General features: G+C 33.4%; 2 protein-coding genes across 6 annotated transcripts in view; one reads left to right on the top strand and one right to left on the bottom strand.

Moving 5' to 3' along the window:
• LOC105225017 (E3 ubiquitin-protein ligase highwire) overlaps positions 1-20,457 on the top strand; it is a 161,568-nt gene that overhangs the window by 85,956 nt on the left and 55,155 nt on the right. The window lies entirely within an intron of this gene.
• LOC105224998 (uncharacterized) overlaps positions 1-20,457 on the bottom strand; it is a 52,858-nt gene that overhangs the window by 30,115 nt on the left and 2,286 nt on the right. The gene's annotated exons all lie outside the window — the stretch shown is intronic.

Here is a 20,457-nt window from a genome sequence, read left to right as displayed (position 1 = left end):
TAAATATTTCGCAATAACTGTAGCTATTAACAATTTTCATTTAGAAAATCATGATAAATTTTACGAATATATTGTTGTGTAGTGAGCCCTGGTTGCTGGTGCTTGTTATTTTTTATATATTATAATAAATAATATAAAAATTTATATGCTGTATATTATTATATGTACATACATATGTATATTTATGTATCAGCGGTTTGCTAACCCACGTCTTAGCTATTAGCTTGAAATGTGCTTTTGATAACCTTACTTTTTGTTTGTGTGGTACTTAGTTCTAAAAGCGTGAGAGGCAACTAAAAATATGACGAACAACATCATACAATTTTAAGTACCTATTTACGAATATTATGCAATTTGCATTGAATAAATTTCCGAGGTGCGGATGGAGCAATAGTGAGAGAGGCCCAATAATGCAAGAGCCAACAATTTTGTTTAAAATATGTTCCATCTTCCATCCTTTAGTTTGGACTACAGTGAGAAAGGGATCTAAGTAATATGAAGTTATTTGTGACTTCCTTGTTTTTTGGGAGCTGATTCACAAGCTCTAAAATCCTTTAGGTTCCAACTTCTTTGATATGTGTGGTTTAGCTTTTGTTGCGGTTTTTTATTTTATTCGAAATAATATTTTTTTATTTTATTTACGGAACTCTTACTGTCTTAGTGATTTTCTTTTAATATTAGCATTTATAGAATTTTTTTTAGATGTATATTGGTTATCATGCAGTCGAATTCAAACAAAATTTGAGTTTCGATTATAAAATGGTTATATATTGGTTATTACTGACAGCGATTTTCGATTTTTCTTGGTGATACGTTGTTTTGCATATTAGGTGAAGATTTGAGTTACAGCCTTCTAAACTGTAGCTGTTGTAGCATTTCAATCAGCTTCATCAGTTTGTTATTAAACGTGTTATCTCGTTTAAATCAAATCTTTCAAATATGCATGAGTGATTACTTGGAGAAATAATACGATCACTATCAAATTCTGCATCTTCTGCACATAAAGTGTATATCATACCCTAATACCCTACCACTTTGAAGACATTTTATAAAATATTTCACAGAAATTATTGAATATTTAAATTTTTTATCAAAAATTCACACAATGACCTACCAGTATTTTCTGGTCGGAAGTCGACATTTAGCAGATCAAAAACCGACCGACATTTTTGTGTAATATTTGACTTTTTGACCTTTTTTTTAGTGCCATCGGAGATTATAAACTACTATTTTTTTCGAAAATTGTATTCTCCAATTTTAAAATACACCATTAAACAATAATTGTTGCAGTATGTCTTTTCAACTTTTGACAAATTTTTATGTTACAAGTTGAACATTTTACACTTTTTTCCAAGTTGGGAAAAATGTTATTGCCATTAAGAAGAATATTTCCTTTACGTTGAGAAAGCTATGATTCTATAGTTCAAACACTGTTAAGCATAACTGTAAAACTTGAGAACTACATTTCTGCTACAATTTGGCACTAGAATAAATTTTGAAAGATATGGTCTTACATTCAAAGCTATTTACACAGTTTATGTCATTGACTGCTAATCAATCAAACGAAAGTAAAATATTTGGTGTTTGAATAGAGGTCAGGCCATAGTACTTAACACCATAAATGCGGTAGCACCACATGGATTACTGTTTCGTTTTTATTTTAAACAGATATATGCATATACATATACATAAGCACATATAATTATTGTACTTATGAAAATATACATACATTCTATTTTTTCTTATTATCAGATAGAAAAATTTATATCTCGCTTCCACACCCTAATACACCCTGTACGTACATAAATGTGTTTTCTTTATGTTTCTAGGTGCAAATGCATCTGTAAATACATGTGCAGACCTAACTTCAAATACTTACATATGTACATACATATGTATGTTTTATCACATAGTACTAAGTTGAGCAAATATTACTTGGCGGCTACTTGAAGTTAAAAAACGAGTTTCTCTTCGTATGTAACGCTTTTAACTGCATATGCAATTGTGTATATACACATACATATATGTACATATATACAAAGTGTGTCAATATTTATCTTTAGATATAATTTCGTTTTGTATGACATAATGTGTTAAATTTCATAAGTGACACAGAATTTCGATAATTCTATTACAAAGTGTCGAATTTGAATCTAACAAGCACACACATACTATATGTATGTACATATGCATCTATGTATCTGCATATGTAGGTGTTTATTCGAAAATTGGCGCGAATGTCACGTTCTTGGAACATAAATTTTTTCAGTTGTAAAACATGAAAACGCATGTAAGAGAAACATTTGAAATGTCATAAAAGTTCTTTAGGGTTCGATATATTTTTCGTTTTCGATGTAATATCTGTACATAACATAGATGCATACAAATCTACATAGATTAGTATATAGATTGAAATTAGATGGCAATATTTTTCAAAATCTTGCTTTGAGGAAATTTTCCTGTACTTGCACAGGAAGTGGGTTGGCTTTGAAGTGACTCATCTCTTAAACTATTAAAACTTTTTACGAGCTGATTAGAATTAGTCATGTTCGTGTCTGTCTCTCTATCTGTTGGTATACACTCGACTAGTCCTCTATGAATTTGAGATATCGATCTGAAATTTTGCACATGAATATTTTTTTAAGCGGTGCAGAGGAAGTTACATGAACCGTATTTCAGTGATGGTGTTCTGCATCAACGCAAACAATTTTACTCAGAAGGGGTAAGCTGTAGTCTATAAGGTGGGTGAGGCAACCTTCCCAGCCGCTGCTTTCCAAATAGTTTTTAAATGGTCTTCAATATGAGACCGAGCGTTGTCATGCTGGGAAATTATTACTTCGCGTCTAATCGCCAATTTCGGGCGTTATTCGCCTATCGATCGCTTTAGTTCAAAAATTTGTTGTAATTAGCGTTCTCATGAATGGTTTCAACAAGTTTTGAAAGCTCGTAATAAAGCATGACCTTCTGATCACAAAAAATACAGAGCATGACCTTGGCGTCATGGAAATTCGGTATTGCCGTTGATTTGGCAACGTTTCACATATGATTATTTGCGATAATGGTTGTCGTAATGGATTAATCTTCCACCACCAGTCACAATCCGATATTTTGTTGTATTCGAGCAGCATATCTGACATCCAAACGCGTCGTTCAGCGTCTCTTGACTTCAATTTAAAGGGTGACCCAAATAAAGGTGTTTTTTTCAAAAGCTTTTTTTTTGACAGATCACGCTTGAGTCGTGTCAAGCTGTCATGTTACTCGTAAATTCGTTCAGTATTGTTTAACATTTTATGACGGAAAGACTTACGCGTGAACAACGTTTACAACTAGTTGAACTTTATTACGAAAATTCACTTTTTAAAAGAAAGTGTTTCGCTCGTTTCGCTCAACTTACGGTCAAAATAATTGTCCTACTGAGCATACTTTTCGCAACACTATCACCCTTCTTGGAGAGTCGATTTGGCGACGTTCGCAACAACTCGGACTGACGTATGGAACGACTTGACGCATTTTACGCCAAGATCTTAAATTGAACTTACAAAATGTTTAAGAACTAAAGCCACTCGACCTTAATAAGCGCATAGTTTTGCTCTATGAGCTCTTGAAAAGACCCAAGAAGATCCGATGTTTTGAGTCAAATTTTGTTGAGCGATGAAAGCCATTTCTAGCTCAACGGGTATGTATTATAAACAAGCAATATTGCGCCATTTGGGACGAAGAGCTACCTAAAGAGATTCAAGAGCTGCCATTTCATCCAGAAAAAAACAATGGTTGGGTGTGGTTTGTGGGCCAGTGGAAACATCGGACCGTTATCGCGCCATGATAACGGACGTCTTGAGACCTGAAATTGAATTTCGTAATTTCAGCGACATTTGGTTTCAACAAGACGGCGACATATCCCACATAACGCATCAATCAATAGATTTATTGAGGGAACATTTAGGTGAGCAGACAATTTCACATTTCGGGCCGGTCGATTGGACACCAAGATAATGTGATATCAAGCCGTTAGACTTTTTTCTGTGGAGATATGTAACATCTAAAGTCAATGCGGACAATCCCGTTTCGATTCCGACCACCACGCGCTCATTCGCCAGTTACCTGTCGAAATGCTCGAACGAGTCATCGAAAATTGAACTCAACGAATGGACCATCTGAGACGTAGCCAAGGCCAACATTAGAAAGAGATAATCTTCAAAACATAAATGCCAAAGAATGTGCTTTCGATAAACATTCCCAATCAAATTTGAAGTTTCTGCGTTTTTACAGTAAAAACCTGGAGAACCTCGAAACGGATCACCCTTTATATAAGGACATGCTTACTTTATTGCATGTAAATATGTAACTATGTATGTATGTGTTCGTAAATTGTCAATCACATTAGATGAATTCGTGAATTCACGAATTTCGTAACAAAGTCACGTTCCAACATGTTGCTGCCACACACAGTTGACTGCTGCAAACACATGACGAACCAGAAACATGCAAACATACATAAAATACATACATACAGTATTGTAATGAATATAACACAGAAAACAAAAACAATTAACTTAGAGATTTTCATAATTAGATAAAAGTCAGCGCGGAGCACGCACTCTCACCCGCAGCGCCATTGTAGCACATGCATACATATGCTAAATATGTGCATTCAATTGTTGCATGCAGTCAAGAAGACACTTGGAAAATCCTTTCTTCCCATCAGGCGGCGCTGCTGCGATTTCCTCGGGTTTCCTCTTCAGCAAATGTTTACATTTCAAATGCACGAATGGGCACCTCCTTGCATCCTAAACGCCAATAAGTACGCTATAGTAGTAGTTGTTGTTGTTGTCAAAGTGTGTCTTCTGCTTTCTTAATTGCTTTTGTTGTTTATGCCTGGCGTTATTTGTTTGTAGTACGTGCGTTCGCCGAGTGTGAATGCATTTGAACCACTTTGGGCGGACGGACGGACGAACTGAGGATCAGGCGGGCAACCGATGTTGGCGACCAAGGCGACTCACTTACTTGCTGCTCGTACTTACTTTGCGGCATGTTAATCACATGTTGAAAGAGTGTGGGAAAAGCAAAGCCAGAAGCCGTGTGGGCAGACAGCCGAAAGAGCACTCACGCACTGCACACATACATACATACATATATACATATGTGCAGCCTAAAGGCAGTATCAGAGATCTTAGAACCCTAGAAGCATGCTGCTTCAGCAGGTAGCCGTCATAACCGCTATTTTGCTTTATGTGTGCATGTGTGTGTATGGAATTCGTGGTATTCCCGACATATCTAAATATAAAATTTAGTTTCAAGTAAATTTGAATTGCTGTGGCGGTGCTTATATTCCATACTCTATGTATGTATTTGTATATGTGTGTATGTGTGTGTTTGTATGCATTTGCGACGTGCAATCAACTTTTATGAATGATTGCATTCACATCAACCACGTCGCATTGTGTTCGCTGCTTAGGCACTTAGTTCCAAATTGATTTTTAATTTACAACCAACGATTGTTGTTGTACTTCTAATGGCATTTATGGTGTTGATTTTGTTCTTAAGTGCGCCGCTGTTTGCCAAAAATAGCTAAAAAATCACTTTTAATTGAATTAAAGTTTGTGTCGAAAAAATCAACTTTTATGACTGAAGCACACACGATCTGCGCTTTATGTACGCAATTTTAGTGCCTCATACACTGCGCGTCACTTGAAAGCTTACGATACGAGTATATAGATGTGTGCAACTAATTAACAACGACTTGTTCCTATAAATTAAATGACAATTTCTGTAAAAATTTTAAGGGTAAAATAGAATTTTATTTTAAAATCTCTTCTATGAAAGTATGGTCAGATTTAGCAGCCAAAAAGTTTTGTTAAAATCCCGTTATTCTGAAACAGTTGAGGATTTTATGCAAAAGTGAGTAAATTGCTACTAAGTAGGCAATTGAGAAGTAAAGTCCTCTCTCGGCGAGCAAAGACCAAACTCTATAAGTCAGTCATCATCCCCGTTCTGCTATATAGTTCGAAGGCACTAACGATGACAACATCTGATGAGTCGACGTTACGAGTTTTCGGGGAGGTTCGAGTTTCGAAAGGTTCTGCGGATGTTTTATGATCCTTTGCGCATTGCAAACGGCCAATATTGCATTTGATGGAACGCTGAGATGGGAAATCTTAAGGAGACGTTGAAACGACCTTTTGACATTGACATTGGAGACATTTACCAAACTTATAACTTTTAAAGCTGTAAAGTATTTCAACAAGAATAAAACATCAAAAAACCAGCTTCAAGAAAGAAGAGAGATCGGAAATCGACTATTAGAGAGGGCAAGTTAATTATCCGTGAGTCAAAAACAAGTTCCTACAAGACGACAAATCCAATTCGTGTTGCGGTTTTTGGAGAAAATCCAAATACATTATCTGTAGAAACCGTAAAAAGACGATTACGCGATGTAGGACTTTTAGGTAGAGTTTCAAGGAAAAATCCATTAATCTCTGAACGCAATCAAAGTAACCGTTTAGAGTTTGTAAAGATATACCGTCATTGGACAGCATAAGAGTTGAAAAGAGTGTTATTTTCTGATGAAAGCAGGCATCGCTGCAAGGAGTTGGATCCCAAATACTGTAGGCCAACTTTAAAACATGGTTGCGGCTGTATAATGATTAGGTGTACCATATCAGGGAGAGATGTTGGTCTTATTTGTAAAAAAATAATGGAGAACGTAATGATGACAATATGCCCATAACATGGGTTTAGCAGCAAGATAACGATCCGAAACAGGCTGCGCGTGGTACAAAGCAATGATTTTAAGAATACATCGTGACTCTATTAAACTGGCCTGCAGCCCGGACTTAAACCTAATCGAAAATCTTTTTCGTATACATTTGAAGAAAAGAGTTCATTCTCATAAAGTTGAACATTTCTAGGAATTATACGAAGAGGTTAAACAATAATGGAATCACAATCCATTGCTTTGCGCATATTCAATGCCAAATTTCGTGAAAATACATATCTCAATAGCACAAAATGGAGGGACTAGCTTGCGTATATACGGACAGACAGACATGTCTAAATCGACTCAGCTCATCACGTTGATCATTTTTAAATTTTTTATGGTGTCTATGACTTCTGAGTGTTATAAACAAACTGGGTATATCCAGGTTATAAATATCATTTGCGTCTGAAAAAGCAATTCAGTTAAATGTCATGAATCTTTCATTTGTTCCCTAGAGTATAGAGGCACATGTGAATTGAATTGATTGAAAGTCCGTTGTTAAATGACTTTCAAGTCATAGAATAAAGAACTGTGCATTAAATTTTGTATATTTGTAGCACTAACTTCCTTTTCTAATATATTAATGAACATAAACAGAAAATATTAAAATACAATAAGCTTAATTCCTTTAAATTCCTGGAAATGCATTATAGTTGATATTATAAGTTAACTAATTTTTCGTTTTTTTCAAACTTTCTTTAACGCTGGGCATATCGAAGAACAAATTTTCGATAAAAAACAACTTGAGGTGTCACTGGATTGCGGTTTTGGGTGAACATAATCAAATCGATGATGTGCGAGTTGATAGTTTGTCCATAATATGAAGTTAGACTAGATATAGATTTTTGATTCTTTTGTCAGACATAAAGCTTATTAATGTCCGACAAAAGAATCAAAAATCTTACGGTGTCTTACAGATTATCATGGTGACACGACCTCGGTATGACTGGGTTACCATAAATGAGTACATAAGTGATGCTCAGCTGCCTTCCTCAGACAATAAGTGATCATATACCAAAATTATCATACTTTTCTCAACTTATCTAAAAGAAACTATTTTCAAAAAAAAATTAAATAAATATATTTTCGACTTAATTCTATTTAATTCGCCACTTGCATATTCCTAATGACCAGAACTTAAGTATGTACCAAATCAGTAAATACTTTCTATCTATTCAAATTTCTTCTCAATTTGCTGTTTGTTGTTTCGTAATTTATGCCACTATTTATTTTTAATAAACACAAAGCCTTTCGTGCCCACAGTGCCACGCTGCGTGCCCAAGCCGCTGCTCAACCATTCCGTCAATCATTTAATTAAAAGCTTTTAGTTCTACAAATATATTCACAGCACTTTATGCTAATATTCTTTCAAATACTTCTAATTGATCTTTGAGCATACGTAAGGCACAAAATAGAATTTCGACTAATTTCCACAATTCCACCTCAGTGCAACGTGCAGCCGGACAACAACAACGGCAAACGTGTCCAATTGACTCGTATGCCGTAAGCGTTTATGAGGCTGGAACGCTTCGAAGTATAGGAAAACTTGTTCCAAACATATACACACATACAGTTACTGCATGGCCAGACGTCAGACGCCCGACAAACGCGCGATCGGCTCGACATTCGATCGTTCGCCCGCTCGGTCGTTCCGATGTGTCCCAAACGAACTAATCCATAATTTATTTTTAATTATCCCACAAACAGACGACAGACGCGCGAGCATTCACAGCCCATTATAAGCATGTGTGTGTGTGTGTGAGTGCTTGTGTATGTGTGTGACACTTTCGTGAACATAAATATTGCTGGATATTTCCACTTTTGTCCAACTTTTTGGCTTTTAGCAGATTCCTGTTGGCTTTAATGTTTCCGGTGTGCCGGATTCGTCGATTCGGTGTTTTCTGAAATTTTGAATGGCATGAAAATGTTTCCAAAAATAGTGCTACACGTTTCGTGAAGTGCGCTATGTAATACTTGAGAATGAAATTCAAAAACCAAAAAATTAAAAAAAATGAAGTCTAAATTCTCTTTGCAGAGGGATACAAGAAAAAGTTGTTACTTCATACATCACTTCTGACAAAGTCAATGCCTTTGTACCAGTGCTAGTGTGTTTGTATTTATGACGGTGAGTGTAACGCACGACATGCGTCTGCCATAAACTAAAAGCAACAAAAATAGATGTTCTTTTGTCGAAACTTTTGAGATGCAACACAGAACCCAAAATACATTTAGGGCCTTTATGGCTCTACAATTGCTGCTGTCTGCTTGAAACTTGGCAAGATCCGGCAGCAATCGGACACTTACAAATGAAACAAGTTTGACAGAAAGCAACAAAACACAAGTCCATGTAGCCTTAGTTGGTTGATAAAAACTATTGCCTGCTTAGTGTTCGCTGCCAGAAGGAAAATGTAGACACCGTAAGCATTTGACACCGTTAAGGTCAAAACGAGACGCCCAAAGTGTGAACAACAAAAGTGGCCTTGTAACGCCAATTCAAGAATCTGCCGTCGAAATCTTCTCACTCCAAATGCTTGCGTGATCTCTACATGATCACACTCATTTGTTGCTAAATAAAAAGCGAAGAAAGAAAGCAATTAATTGGAGGCCTATAATTTAAGTTGAATTATAGGTATTGCATTCAAATATACATTTTTGTATGTTTTCCACTTATAAATGTTCCGAAAAGCTTTCATTTGACTCACATACAATTTATATAAATCTTTCGAGAAAACACCTAAATCAAAGCTAAAAAAATGAGCTCGCAAAGTAATCTTGAATTTTAATTAATCGCTTTATTTACAGAAAATATAAATAATGCAGTGTGTGTGTGTATGTGTTTTGTAGATTGTTGAAATCTTAAAGGTGCTACTAATTCATGTTTCTAGGTTATATGGGGAAATTAAAGTATTTTGTAGTTGGGAAAATTTGTTTTCGTGCGTTCGTTCCGAAGTTGCATAAGTTCAATAGAGCCCTTTATTTTAGTGGATTCATAATAATTAAGGTAGCGGGTGCTTAATAGATTGGCCTGAGAAATGTTTTGGAGTGCACACACAAAAAACGAGTTTGAATAATGAGAGGTAAACTGCTAATTTCTCGGATATACAGAGGTACAGAAGGCAAAATCTATATTTCCGACAATTATTTCGATCCGGAACGAGGTTTTGCAACAAATAAATGTGTGGTGTTTTATATAATTAATATAATAGAAATATAGACTTGAATGCTGAGTATTGCGTTATGAGTATTCATAACCCTATTACTGAGGTTTATTCTAGGGTTCTGTATACTATTTTTGGATATAAAGACATATTCTGCTGTGATCAGTATATATTGTGAAAAAGGACAATCATAATCTCAGTAACAGGGTCCTTTTTTTATATGTCATTCTGTTTAAAATGTGGTATACAGTACCCTGCAATAGAAATTTGCCGTCTGATTAGGTTTGTTACAGGCTGAAAGCATTTTCATCGATATATGAGGTATTTTGATCCATACCCAAGAGTAGCAGAAATAATCACTTTTCAACTATGTAAGTGTGGTCTCTGAACTCGTAGGAGAAATCTCTTGGCTATTGTAAAAAATTGTCTTTTGTAGTTCAGGCGCCAATATTCAAGACATTTTTATGTCGGTATGTATGAATTCGTCATGCTTTTATCGCCATAGCTTTATGTAAGCGCCAGACATAATACATACATATGTATGTATATACATAGTTAGTACGTACGACGTATGTATACTCATACTTTGTGTTTCATTTCATATAAATTTACACAACATCATGAAATTATGATAAAAATGCGGCCGCACAATCTTCAGAAATGTGTATACATACAAACACACCAGGGGATCGTAAAATTATTTATGTATATACATATCAGAGGTGCTAGTCGGTGCTTTCATTCGTAAAACCATTTAAATGAAAACAAGTAAGGAAGGGTTAAGTTCGGGTGTCACCGAACATTTTATACTCTCACATGATAAAGTGATAATCGAGATTTCATTATCCGTCATTTACATATTTTTTTATTATTAATTAGAATTAAATTCTAAGAGATTAACCGATATTTTCGGTGAAAAATTAGGTTAGGTTAGGTTAGGCACTGAGTTCTTCGTGTTCAGGGACCTTGAAAAGTTATAGTCCGATAACGACAATTTTTTCACAAGCGATACCTCAGCTCAAATACCGTATTTGTGTAAAGTTTTATTCCGCTATCATCATTGGTTCCTAATGTATATATTATACAGAGAAGATTCAAAATAGCGTTATATTGGAAGAAGGCGCGGTTGTGAACCGATTTCCCCCATATTTCGTACATTTCATCAGGGTATCAAGAAAATATTATATACCGAATTTCATTGAAATCGGTCGAGTAGTTCCTGAGATATGGTTTTCGGTCCATAAGTGGGCGACACCACGCCCATTTTCAATTAAAAAAAAAAGCCTGGGTGCAGCTGCCATTTCTTCCGTAAAATTTAGTGTTTCTAACGTTTTTTGTTAGTCGGTTAACGCACTTTTAGTGATTTTCAACATAACCTTTGCATGGGAGATGGGCGTGGTTATTATCCGATTTCTTCCATTTTTGAACTGTATATGGAAATGCCTGAAGGAAAGGACTCTATAGAGTTTGGTTGACATAGCTATAGTAGTTTCCGAGATATGTACAAAAAACTTAGTAGGGGGCGGGGCCACGCCCACTTTTCCAAAAAAAAAAATACGTCCAAATATGCCCCTCCCTAATGTGATCCTTTGTGCCAAATTTCACTTTAATATCTTTATTTATGGCTTAGTTATGACACTTTATAGGTTTTCGGTTTCCGCCATTTTGTGGGCCGATTTTGCCCATCTTCGAACTTAACCTTCTTATGGAGCCAAGAAATACGTGTCCCAAGTTTCATCATGATATCTCAATTTTTACTCAAGTTACAGCTTGCACGGACGGACGGACAGACAGACATCCGGATTTCAACTCTACTCGTCACCCTGATCACTTTGGTATATATAACCCTATATCTGACTCTTTTAGTTTTAGGACTTACAAACAACCGTTATGTTATCAAAACTATAATACTCTCTTTAGCAACTTTGTTGCGAGAGTATAAAAATATTGAATAATTTTACTCATTGCAAAATGACAAGCGTACACCAAACTTTAATGATTATTTTGATGTGACATTTGGTATAAGTAGATGTCAATGACAGTCATACCAACCTAGAAAATAAAATATTTCGAAAATTAAAAAGTCTTACAATTTTTTGCCCACAGTGATGTGTTTATTATGGTTAAATCATTAAAAAACGGTTATTGAACGCTGAAGTTTTTTCTAAAAAAAAATCATCTACTTTTAGTGCAAAATGCTATGTAGCGTCCTCTTCATGTGTACAATTATCTATACAAATTTATTTATTTATATTTATATAGAATTAATTTTAGTTGAACGCGTCCATTATTCCACAGTGGCTGATTTATCAAACGCCTAGTTATGGTTGTTTGTTTAAGGGCAATGTACTTTTATTTAGTTTTGTGAAATTAATATTTTTCTATATATTTCTATACCATTAACAGGGTATAATAAATATTCAACAAAGCTTATAACACTTGGAAGGAAACGTTGGTGAGATTATAATGTCCGTCTGCCTTTATATACGCTAATTAGTCCTTCAGTTTATGAGACATTAAACTGAAGTTATGCCCACGTCCTTTTCTCCCCAAGAAGCTGTTCGTTTGTTGGAACCGCCTATATCGGACAGCTATAGCTTAAAGCTGCCATACAAAGTGAACGAAATGTTTTTTATTCGACGACATGTCTTCAACAGTATAATTTCCGAAGAGAATGTTCGGATCGGAAAACTATAGCATTTAGCTACCATACAAACTGATCGATCAAAATCAAGTCTTTGTAAGGACAATTTTTTTTTTGACGAAATATCTTCACGGAAATCAGAAATCCAAGACAACGGCAAAGTTTCTGAAAAAATTGTTCAAATCGAGTCATATTAGCAAACCAACCGATCAAAATCAAGTTATAGATCTTTCTGTACTCTTATGTGTTGTGCACCTGTGAGGGGTATTATAGCATCGATGCAGCCGAAGTTATCGTTTTTCTTGTTTTAATAAATATTGCGACAAAATGCGCACTAAAAACTGGCTAACATTAGTCAGCAGCGCTGATATATATGTACATGCACATAAATAGAAATAAGTGTGACCATATGTACATATACATATATATATGTATGAATAAACGTATTCTTTTGCGTTTTACAAATGATTTATTTGACTTGCATTTTTTATCTACTCTATCGTTGTTGTTGGGTGCACGTATTGCTACTTCTTCCGGCAGCAGACGATTATGCGATCCGTAATATCCATTTCAAATCGCATGTATGTATGTATATATGTAAGTACATAACTATAAGTGCATACACTCCTGCTCACTTGAATATTATGTTAAAAATATTTAATAATAGGAACCCACTATACTATTATACATTTTTTTTTTAATTTTCATAACTAATTGTAATAAAAATTTCGATAATTTTCGATTTTTTTAACTAACTAATTTTAATGAAAGTTTCTATAAATTAAAATATGAATTAAAGCAAATTTTTTTTGAATTCTTGTTGGCAAATATTTGAAATTCCTTTCAAAAATGGTTCATTAGATTAAAATAATTATTATAAATAATTGCTGTTTTTATTCACACTAAATGACTGAATTAATTAAGTTGGATACAAGACCGAAACTGAAAATCTAAGATCCTGAAAATTATTTCTTAAAGAGTTAAGTATATCTTTCCGTAAAATTTGAAATATATTTTTTGGTTGAAAATCGTATTTATGTATGTATATCGCATGATATAATCAAGAAATCTGTAGATTAGACACTCCATATTGCTGCGCATAGTTTTGTTTCGTCGACTATTTCTTACCGGTTCCATCTACTTAATAATAATATAATATAATATGTATTTACGACTGAGAATCGGTAGAAGTAATAGAAGAAAACATAAATTAGTTTCACTGATCTAGGTTTAAGCGCATTGTTCACCTCAACACGCCACATAAGAGGTTATTTTCAAGTGAACGGCAGTGTACGATTAAGTTCTGACATACAAATTGTGATGAGTTATTATGAGATAATAGATATGCTTATTTCCGAAGTATACAGTGGCGGACAAAAGTCTACATACACCCCCTGTTTTCTTCGATGTGAGAGTACACAAAGTTTTTAGAAAAATGTATTTATACAATTTTATTCTAATATTTATTATAATAGCAATTAACTAAAAAAATCCATTATTTAACATAAAACAACAAATTTATGGAAGAAAAACTCAAAAATTGCTTTGACAAAAGTCTACATACAGTTCAAATCTCATACTTTGTACATTGTTATATTAACATTAAGGTAACGTTAGCGTTTTTTTTTTATTTCAATATGTTTATTGTTTGATATTTATTGAATTTAGTTGTGGTTTAAACACTTCAATAGCTATAATGGCTCCGCGAAATGAAATATCAATTGATGTAAGAAATTTGGTGATAAAAGAAAGAAAAGAAAAAAAATCATATGGTGAAATTTCTAAAATTTTAAACTTGAGTCGAGCAACAGTACAGACAATTCTAAAAAACTTTAAAAATAATGGTTCCAACGAAAATAAACCGCGCAGTGGACGCCCAAAAAAACAATCTTGTAGAGACGTCAGCCTGATTCTCAACGAAGTAGACCAAAATCCAAAAGTAAATGCTCCAAATATAGCCGAACGCATAGTAAGTACGTCACAAATGAGTATCCAACCAAGAACAATAAAAAAAAAACTCTAAACGACAATGGATTCCACAGTAGAACTCCACGGAAGAAACCTTATATTTCTGAAAAAAACCGGAAACATTGGTAAAAGTTCGCCAAAAAACACAAAGAAAGGGAAATGCATTTTTGGAAAAAAGTTTCATTTACAGATGATTCTAAATTCGCCCTTTTTGGTAGTGATAAAAGGGCTAAAATTTGAAGGAAAACTAACGCCACGCTTGAACCGAAGAACGTAGTATCAATTGTGAAGCTCGGTGGCGGCAGCGTAATGGTTTGGGGAGCTGTTGCGGCCTCTGGAGTTAGAAAGTTGGACTTTATTGAAGATGAAATGGACGGTTATAAGTATAAGTCTCTGTTGGAACATAATTTGAAGCCTTTGGTGGATAATTTAGGGCTCGGTTCCGGTTGGATATTTCAACAAGATAACGATCCGATGCATGCGGCGCAAATTGTTAAGGACTGGTTACTTTATTATACTCCAAGTCAATTAAATACACCACCTCAAAGTCCAAATATGAATATTATTGAACATGTCTGGGAGATTTTGGAGCGTAGAATTAGAAAGCACCAAATTGCTAGCTCTGCTATACTCTAAGAGCGCATATTGGGACCTTGGAACAGCATTACATCTACAGCGTTGACAAATTTAGCAGGATCTATGCCACGGCGTCTTCAAGCAGTTATAGATGCCAATGGGGACCCAACTAAATACTAAAACGTCTTAATAACTAGCATTTTTTACAGTTTTTCGCACTGAATTAAGATATTTTTGTACTGTATGTAGACTTTTGTCAACACAATATTTGAGTTTTTATTCCATAAATTTGTAGTTTTATATTAATTAATGGATTTGTTTAGTTTGTTGTTATTAGAAAGAAGATTAGAATAAAACTGTATCAACACATTTTTCTAAAAGGTTTTTGTACTCTCACATCGAAGAAAACAGGGGGTGTATGCAGACTTTTGTCCGCCACTGTATATTTGTGCGCATATTAATTATAATTATTAAAAAGGTTAATAATGAATTAAAGTATGTATGTATGTATGTATATATGTATTTTTGTAATTAAAATTTATTAATAATTTAAATATATATATAATTTCGCTTTTTTACCATAAACAGATTTTTTTACCATAGAAATTTTTGTTTTTACTTTTTTACTAACATGATTTTTTATTATTAATTGTTTCTATTCTATTTACTTGTTTTATTTTTTTTATTTCCTTATTTTATTTTTTTTATTAATTTTTTTTTTGTTTTTTTATTAATTTTTTTTTTATTTTTTTATTAACTTTTTTTTTTAATATACGTTTAATTTTATTTTATTTTACAACATACAAATGTATATGTAACTCTTCGGCGTTTTCATTTATTTATTCTATATACATATGTATGTATATTCACTTTGTTTTTGTTTAGTATTGTTTTTATTTTTTTTTTTTGCTTGCATGCAACTCAACTGAGAAAATTACACGCAAAGTGATGCCACTCCTTAACCCTAGACGGTCATCCTTCGTCAAAATGACTACGAACTATTTTATTTTCATTGTAAATATGTTTTTAATTGTTCGTGTTGATCTCCGCTTTCGTACAGCGATATAAGTTTTCTCTTTATTTTTGACTTGTATTTATTAATAATGAAATAAATAAATAAAAAAAAAATAAAACGCGTTCATTATTTCGACTCACACCCTACTGAAAATGGATTTGAAATAAGTCGTCGTCATATTGACGAAGGATGACGTTAATGTACAAAAAAAAGGATGACCGTCCAGGGTTAAAATCCATATAATTATCAACTTCAATGTTAAAAGGAGATACATATGTATTCATAAGCAAATATATGTGTACATACATATGTATATACATACAAATAAATACTATATGCAATTATATCTTCATATAAACTAAATAAACAGAAACGTACATACATACATACGCGAAATACGTCGCGTCGTTACGATCATCTGTAGCCGGCTTATTTTCGTACATATTCATAATGAATATACTCGTATGTATGTATGTATTACATAAGCATAGTATGCGTATTTATTTAGAGTTTTGCTGACGCCACTTTTCCTCATTGCTAATTTTGTCAATAAACACAAGCTATACCTACACACAGTCATAAATATATACATATGTATATGCACGTGTTCGTGTATACCAGACTAACTGGTTAGGTCTGTTCACCAATTGTCCGGTTAGCGAGTTAGTTAGTCAGCCGCGCTTGTTTGGCTAGTCACTTAGCTACTAGCTAGAGCTGTTGGCTTTCCACCGAACGCAACACGCATTGACGCAACAGATGTGCGGCGAGCTGAAAGCCCGAAATGCACCAAGGCCCAGTGACTGTGTTCTTGAATGGCAATGCATTGCTTAATGGACGCATTTTGGCGCACCAAAGACTATTTATTGTCGTATAATACATATCTATGTACATATGTAAATGTTGCTAAAATCGTAATTGTTGTTATTGTTGCGAGTTAACTGTGCTTAATTTACTTCACAAATTAACAGCAGTTCATAACAATGATTGCGTAGAAGTTAATGATGCTTTTTTTGTAATTTAAATTACGCCAACAATTAGTGAAAAAGTGGAGCGCTGCCAAACATTTGTGCTGACGGGTCAGTTCGTAACGCTTTTTGCTACAAAAACAAAAAAAAAAACAATAACAATGCAATAAATTGTTTGCATTTGAGGTGATCCGATACACTTGTGTATGTGTTGGTAGTAAAACGGTGATGACAAATCGCTTTTGTGTTTATGTATTTATCACATAATCCAATTTGTCATATTAATTGCTTATCACAGCAACGGCAGAGTCACCAACATTTGCGAAAAAACAACAAAAACCAAATTGGCATGTGTTTATTTGAAATGTGCGAAAAACATATGTAGCAGGCTTATACACTTGCTGTTGCGTAAAATTATCTTACAGGTGAATATTTTCGTATTTAAACTCTGTGCGCTAAAAATTAATATACAAATATTTTGTTTCGTTTTTAAATATGTATATATTTTTGTAATATTTTTAAATTCTTAATAATTTAATTTTTAAAGTAATATACTGAAATTTTCAATGATTATGTCGAATATTTTTTATGTTGCAGCCTTTTTTTGGGTTTAGCCGTCAATAGTCAATGTAGGAAGACTGTAAATTTAGATTTCGCAATTTTATTTAAATACACCCCATAAATATAGTACATACAGTTGGAAAAATGTTTATGTCTGAAAAAGATTCCTGTTTGAATTGACATTAGCTTGCTGCTATTATTGTACGCATCACTGTATGTATCTATATATACTATACATTAATATGTTAGCACACTTGTATAATTTTATAAATTTTTATTCACTTTGAGCATTCGCCGAGTCATTTGTTTATAAACAATCTAATTTTTGGCTTGGCTTCTAAGAGTATGTGCATGTGTGTGTGTGAGTTAGAGAAAGACATGCGCACTTGCGCAAACTCTCTTCATTAACAGGCGCTTGTTCTTTTCGCTAAAACTTTACATTTTTTATTAATTGCATATACTTGTGTACAAATGTATTTATATGTATATATAAGTATACAGAAGAAAAGTATATGTTACATTAACACCGATTAATCGCTACTTCAGCATTGTTGAAACCTGTCGATTAGTCAGCGCTGATCAAGTTAATATAATGAATGTGTGTATATGCATGTACACACACGTGTAATCATATACATATGTATGCGTGTTAACATGTTAATACAACGTTGTTAATTGAAGTAGCGATTCGCAGGAAATCTGAAGTGATCATGTCACTGATTTATTTTTATAATCAAATCTCGTGCAGCGATGTTATTTATCGTAAATTTTCAAATATTTTTATTTTTTATTTTTACTTTGTGTGGCAATTTAAAGCATCGACATTGAATTTTACAATAGTTTATGTATTTTTATATGATTAATTCATCTGCAGATCGATATATTAATAATTTCTGAATAAATTTTACGGAAGTTCTTGATACAGGGTTCAAAACACCGCTCTTAAACCTCAACATTTTTGAAACTTTTGTTCCATCAATACTTATTTATGCATATCTAACATTTGTAGTGTTTATCGATTAATATTTATTAAGTTAACCTTATCGATACAAATTCGAAATCGTTTTTTAATAATCTTTTATTTTATAATTGATATGGAAATAGATTAGTTGATTTTTTTTAACTGAACAGATTCAGTGATAAGCATAATTGCTGCTTTGAGTGAAGTAAGTTCAGGGAACAATGGCACTAATTCGTGCTAAAAATCATTAACAACAACATAAATAAATGTGGTTACGAATACCGAAACTTAAAAATAAAGTACAAATCGTCATCTAAAATACAAAACAACGTATCATAAAAAATCGAAAATCGCTGTCAGATAAAATAACCAATTCAAAAACCATTTTATAACCCAAACTCAAGTTTCAGTATCAGTGTATGATAACTTAAAATATAATCATTTTATAACCCAAACTCAAATCTTGTTTTTTTTTCTTACGATTAACTACATCATCTTATGCCATATTACGATATTACAGTAAGATTTTAGCTTCCACTTTCAGTTACAACCGATATATAACCATTTTATAAGCCAAACTCAAGTTTCAGTATCAGTGTATGATAACTTAAAATATAACCATTTTATAACCAAAAACGAAATTTTGTTTCCATATGAGTGGTTTTTATTATGACTTTTTTCCTTCGTCTGTAAACTTATGAAAAGTGAAGTTACGTTATTTTGCATTTTAGGTGGCGAAATGTGATCGTATTCAAAACATTCTTAAACAGAAATATGTAAATAGTTGTGGGTTGGAAGCAAACTGTTCGAAATATTAATATCTGCAACGCAAGAATCGCCATATCTAACCAAATCTTCTCAAATCAAAGTGATGGAACATGCAGCATTTGGGGCAATTAATGTTATAACTATCCAAATCAGTCAAACAAAGATGATTGAAACTAAAATATTTTAAAAACTTGAAAATATCTTTTTTCGAACTAAATTTTTTTTTAACAAAACATAAAAACAATTACACGACACAGTTCAAAATAACTCGTATGCATGAAAAGAAACTAACTGTAAAATGTAATAATTTTTGTAAAGGCACTAATTTAATCTCCTTTGATGTGCCTATGTACGTCTAATCTTTAGAAAAAAAATATTTATATACAGCGGGTAACAGGTTTTTGACCAACATTTGAATTCTTAGCAAGTTAAACTACTCATTGAAGTAGCTATTTTTTGCTTTTGTTATTGTAGCGGCATAAAATATTCGCCGAATAGACTTGCTATCGAGTTGTCAATCTATAACTAGTTAGAAATGCCGGTCCGTTCTGGTTTTGGAGACCCTGATGTCATTTGCATATACTCGTATATCTACTGCCGATGGTTTCATTTGGTCGCTCAAAAGTCTCTGTCAGCCGTAAACTTTCAAAAAAATTCGAAGGTTTGAAAAAAAAATCGAGCTAATGATCTAGTTGAAACTAGAGTAGAGGCGATGCAAGCAATTAGACTAGTAAATCTTATGGCATTGAAACCAAAACGATAAAAAGTCATTAGAAATAAAAGTTACGATAGTGACCTTGAAAGAAGCTTTGGCTTCCAGCTATACTATATATAGAGCCGTGTTGTTATACTCTGATCAGGGTATACGTATTAAGTATGTCATTAAGGTTATCATATCCAGAAAGGAACGTTGGAGATCCTATAATATACATAGTATATGTATATCTATATATAAAATGGCCAGAGTGATGACCTGAGTCGAAGCACCCTTGTGTACATATGTACATATATGCGAACCAGTCTGCCTGTTTTTGAGATATTGCTTTTGCACACGTCCTTTTCTCCCTAAGAAGCTAATTTGTCG

Source organism: Bactrocera dorsalis, chromosome 4 (genome assembly GCF_023373825.1).
Source record: "Bactrocera dorsalis isolate Fly_Bdor chromosome 4, ASM2337382v1, whole genome shotgun sequence".
NCBI classification, from domain to species: Eukaryota; Metazoa; Arthropoda; class Insecta; order Diptera; family Tephritidae; genus Bactrocera; species Bactrocera dorsalis.
The sequence above is the reverse complement of the archived record's forward strand: the minus strand, read 5'-3'. Positions and strand labels throughout refer to the sequence as shown.